This window comes from Bufo gargarizans, chromosome 3 (assembly GCF_014858855.1).
Source record: "Bufo gargarizans isolate SCDJY-AF-19 chromosome 3, ASM1485885v1, whole genome shotgun sequence".
NCBI lineage: Eukaryota > Metazoa > Chordata > Amphibia > Anura > Bufonidae > Bufo > Bufo gargarizans.
Window position 1 is genome coordinate 407835751 of NC_058082.1, and position 5626 is coordinate 407841376.

At 49.9% G+C, this 5626-nt stretch overlaps 1 non-coding gene across 1 annotated transcript; it reads right to left on the minus strand.

Annotated features, from left to right (window-relative positions):
- Positions 1–1484: 1484 nt before the first annotated feature.
- Positions 1485–1563, minus strand: TRNAC-GCA. The gene has a single exon. It is a non-coding gene; the product is annotated as a tRNA-Cys (tRNA).
- Between the last annotated feature and the right edge of the window lie 4063 nt (positions 1564–5626).

Consider the following 5626-nt stretch of genomic DNA (forward strand, 5'->3'; position numbering starts at 1 on the left):
CGGTCGGTACCTGAGTTAGTCTGGCAGCCAACCCACAACCTAATACTGGACCTGCTGAATTTTGTAGCCTGTCTCTGTCCAGTGAATCCACCAACATTATATTTGTAGCTGGTACTCCCGGTCTCTGAGTTGCTCCCTGGCTTGGAGTGGAGGTTGCTTTGTGGGCAGGGATCAGCGGGACTCTGCCCTGGTACCAGCGTTACCATGGAAGAAGCCTGGTTGGAGTCTGGTTGTTGGAGGGGGAAACCGACTGTCTCCCCTTTGGCTAAACTGCCCTGTTGCTGGGGGACAGGAACAACTGTCCCTACCCCCTGTGCTGTAAGTGCAGAGACCACGGTCCCATCTGCACAGTTGTGGGGCTTACTGTCTCCCCCTGGTGCGTTAAGCTGCCGCTGGGGAGAGGGAGTAACGAGCTCCTCTCCCATACATACTTCCAGCCGCTGGGGAGGGCGACCGACCGCCTCCGCTCCCAATACAGTGTCCTGCTGCTGGGGAAAGGAGACTGGGCTCTCCATTTCCTGTAGGACACTCTGCCGCTGGGGGACAGGACCGACTGTCTCTGCCCCCTGTAACTCCATCTGCCGCTGGGGAATGGAGACTCGGCTCCCAATTCCCAAAAAATCATGCTGCTGCTGGGGGGCAGGAACAACTACCTCTGCTCCCTGTAACTCAGCCTGCCACTGGGGAATGGAGACTAGGCTCCCAATTCCCTGCAGGACCGGTGGAGAGACCTCGGTCCCATCTCCACCGGCCACCTGGGGTTCTTCCCAGTAAACATCCACAATATCCTCCCAGCTGAAGGGCTCTGGACCTGGGTCTGACTTCTTGCTGTCCTGCTGAGCCTTCCCAATGGAGTGGAAGAGATCTCGGTAGTCCTGCTCCAGTTCCCACTCCAGGGTTGCTAGGTGAGCCAGGTCTTGCTCTACCTCATGGGGGTCATCCCACTCATGCCTAGCCTCCCTCTCATAGAAAATGTCCTGAAGTCTGGACTGTGCAGGGCTCCCGAAGTCAGGCTCTGCAAAGGACTCCCATAACAAGCCAGGACCATCAAACTCCTCTCCCTCTGGCTTGTCATGCTCAGCTGTCCAGGGTATAAATTGTGCCACATACCACCAAAGCGCCTGGTAGGCATCCTCCAACCATAGCTCCTGCCATACCCGGTGCTCTAGTTCATTCACCCATTCCTCCAGGGGCTGCTCTCCCAGGAAGGGCATCCGCAGGGCCACTTGCTTCTGCAACCTCTGCTCTTCACTGGGGAGACTCTCACCTCGCTGGTATTGTACATTATCCAGGGCCTGGTACCAGACGCCTTTCCTTAATGCATCCCGGCCATCCAGGTCCTCCTCCTCGTATAACACTGCTGGTTCCATCCTGTTGCTTTTAGGGTTTCTGTACTGGGACATGCGTTTCCCTTAAATTGTAGAATCCACAGAAATGGTGTCCCCTGTAGCTATCCTTCTGGCTGTAGGAACGATCCCGCTGCTTGCCACCAATGTAACTCGGATTTGAACCAAGGACCTCTTGATCTGCAGTCAAAATGCTCTACCACTGAGCTATACTGGATTTTTCTGCGACTGTCGTGTCGCAGTCGCAACATGTCGCATGTTGCAGTGCGACACCATAGACTGCCATTATAAAAATTGTCGCGCGACATTGGTGCAACAAAATGTCGCGCGACAACTGTTGCGCCCTGTTTGTCGCGCGACAAATGTCGTCGTGTAGACCTAGCCTTAGGCTACTTTCACATATGCGTTCGGTGCGGATCCGTCTGGTATCTGCACAGACGGATTCGCACCTATAAATGCAAAAGATGGATCCGTTCAGTACGGATCCGTCTGCATACACTTATCTTAGTTAAAAGAAATTCTAAGTCTAAGTGTATGCAGACAGATCCGTCCTGAATTTACATTGAAAGTCAATGGGGGACGGATCCGTTTACAATTGCACCAATATTGTGTCAATGTAAACGGATCCATCCCCATTGACTTCCATTATAACCCAGGACGGATCCGTTCGGCTCCGCACCGCCAGGCAGACATCAAAACGCTGCAAGCAGCGTTTTGGTGTCCACCTCCAGAGCGGAATGGAGGCGGAACGGAGCCAAACTGATGCATTCTGAATGGATCCTTATCCATTCAGAATGCATTGGGGCTAAACTGTTCCGTTTGGGGCCGCTTGTGAGAGCCTTGAAATGGATCTCACAGGCGGAACCCTAAACGGCAGTGTGAAAGTAGCCTTATACAGCCGTAGAGTTGAGTGGACACCTGGATGTTCGGGTTCAACGGGTTTGGCAGAACCTCATAAAAAAGTTCGAGTTCGGGACCCGAACTTGACCCGAACTTGACCACGAACCCGAACCCTATTGAAGTCAATGGGGACCCAAACTTTGGAGCACTAAAATGGCTCTAAAAAAGTCATGGAAAGGACTAGAGCATGGTAATGGCTCTAAAAATGTCATGGAAATTTGGTTAAGAGCATGGTAAGTGCTCTGCAAACAAATGTGGATAGGGAAATGACTTAAAATTGGTCCATATGGAGTAGGAGGTTGAGCAGGTGATGGATGTGGCGCTGTAAGTGGAAGTGGCGGTGGAGGAGGAGGAGGTAGCCAACACTGGTTTTTGTTTTTTATTTATTATTTTATTTTATTTTTGTTCAAATTTGGGTAGACCCCAAAACATTCGGAAATATAAAAACTAAAACAAAGAGAAAGTGCGCTGGAGTACAACAATGGCTAGTTGAGGCCGGTATACATGTCTATTCTGCAGAATGTACGGACAAGTCCTGTGGGATCCCTGCCTGGTTCATTTTAATGTGGACAGGCGGCTGCGCTTGTCTGTGATAACCCCCTCCTGCCGTGCTAAACAAATGTTCAGACAATACACTGGCTGCAGGGCAGGCCAGCACCTCCAAGGTGTAAGGGGCAAGCTCAGGCCATGTGCCCAATTTGGGGACCCAGAAGTTGAAGGGGGCAGACCAATCAGTCAGTACGTGCAGGCGTGTGCACACATACTGCTCAACCATGTTGCACGTCCCGGTGACCTCCACGATCCTTTTGCTCTATCAACTTTCAATGTTCTTTTATGCACCTACCATGGTGATCACGGGTAACGGGGAATCAGGGTTCCATGCTGGAGAGGGAGCCTGAGAAAGGGATACCACATCCAAGGGAGGTCAATGGCTGAAATATGATCGGGCGGAAATGTGGGACAAGTTATTAAAGCGGAAGAATTGAAGGAATCGAGGGGCCGCACAGCAATTACCCACTCCCGACTCGGGGAGGTAGTGAAGATAAATAAAATACAGGACTCTTAAGATGCCCTGTTATTGGAATGAGTAATAAAAAATTACAGAGAATGTCACTACAGTATTTTGGATGAGGAAACGTTATACAGGAGAGGCCCTGCTGACGCTTTGTTGACTCTAGATAACTTCTGCCTGATTGCATGTCCCTGTGATGTTCACAATCCAATTGGAAACTTCCCCTATCAACTTTCGATGTTCTTTTATGCGCCTACCATGGTGATCACGGGTAACGGGGAATCAGGGTTCCATGCCAGAGAGGGAGCCTGAGAAAGGGATACCACATCCAAGGGAGGTCAATGGATGAAATGTGATTGAGTGGAAATGTGGGACAAGTTGTTGAAGCAGAAGCATCCAAGTAAAGGAGTGGGTGCGCGGCAATTACTCACTCCCGCCTCTGGGAGGTAGTGACGATAAATAACAATACAGGACTCTTAAGATGCCCAGTTATTGTAATGATTAATAAAAAATTACAGGGAATGTCACTGGGGTATTTTGGATTTGGAAACGTTAGACAGGAGAGGCCCTGCTGCTGCTTTTTTGACTCTAGATAACTTCTGCCTGATCTTATTTGGTTCAGGTGAGATGCACTGGAGGCGTGACAGGCCACCAATAGCAGTACCAAGCCAATGAGGTTTATGAAGCTTAACCTATCAGCAAACATGACGTAGTACCTTGATTCATTTAAAAGGCCAGTCCCACCACACCAGCCATTACCCCCTTCAAAAAGCTAACGCAAAACGCTCGTTGGGGAGTGGACTGGTGGTGTTTGTGCGCGGTGTCTGAGTTTGGTTAGTCAATATCTGTTATGTGCTCATGATATTTTGCTGCTCTTATGCCTTATATATATTATGTGGTGTGTGTTATGTGACATCACTAACATGGCAATGTGTTTTTGATGTACTGAGATATGAATTTTGACATTATTTATTATTGAGCTTGAACTGTTTGGTTACACCAACTTTTACTATCAGAGGCTGACCATTAATATTGCACTTGCACTTTCTTATTGTACACCGACCACCCACCATCGGTCCTTTTGGTTTTTAATGTTTTTAAATGTCTTGTGGCTTGTGCTAATCATGTCAATAAAAATAATGTAATTTTGCGATTGCTTTGTTTCCATATGTGTTCTTGTTCATTGAGTGACCCATTCATCTTTGATTGGTTTTCTAGATAACTTCTGCCTGATTGAACATCCCTGTGATGTCCACGATCCAATTGGATATCTTCCCTATCAACTTTCGATATTCTTTTATGCACCTACCATGGTGATCACGGGTAACGGAGAATCAGGGTTCCATACAAGAGAGGGAGCCTGAGAAAGGGATACCACATCCAAGAGGGTCAATGGCTGAAATGTGATTGAGCGGTAATGTGGGACAAGTTGTTAAAGCGGAAGGATTGAATGAAAGGAGGGGGCGCGCATCAATTAAAGATGAATTTTAGAAATTTAAGTCCCAGTCAGTGGCGCACCTACAAGGGGGGTCCAGCGGGTCAACCAGCCCAAATATTTTTTTTTTCTTAATCCTTCAGGGCCGCACCGCCGATCACCACAGGCGGCGCGGCCCTGGATGTAATTGCCGCGGCGGCGGTGGTGGTGGTGGGGGGCAGTAGGAGATGAGCGCTTCCATTGTGGAAGCGCTCATCTCTATATCTAATACATCTGTATCGCTGTCCTTAGGAGGGGAGGGAGAGGTGTGTCCCTCCCCTGTTCTTCTGATAGGCCGCAGGCACTAATGCCTGCAGCCTATCAGAGGCCGGCTCAGGCGGCGCGATGACGTCATCATCGCGCCGCCTGAGCCGGGCAGCACACAGCAGGGACACAGGCCATCGCATCGCTGCTGGTAAGTATCAGTGTATTTTTTTTTTTGAGGGGGGGGGGGGAGCTGGCACTATGGGGGCACTAAAGGGGAGAACGGCACTATGGGGGCACTAAAGGGGAGAAATGCACTATGGGGGCACTAAAGGGGAGAACGGCACTATGGGGGCACTAAAGGGGAGAACGGCACTATGGGGGCACTAAAGGGGAGAATGGTACTATGGGGGGAAGTAAAGGGGAGAACGGCACTATGGGGGCACTAAAGGGGAGAACGGCACTATGGGGGCATTATTTGGGGGGCACCATGGGAGAGAAGAGCACTATGGGGGCTCTAAAGGGGCTTTTTTTTTTTTACACATCATGGGGGGCACTATAGGGGAGAACAGCACTAGGGAGCATCTGGTGGCACTATAGGGGCATTATTTGGGGGGCACCATGGGGGAGAGGAGCACTATGGGGGCTCTAAAGGGGCTTTTTTTTTACACATTATGGGGGGCACTATAG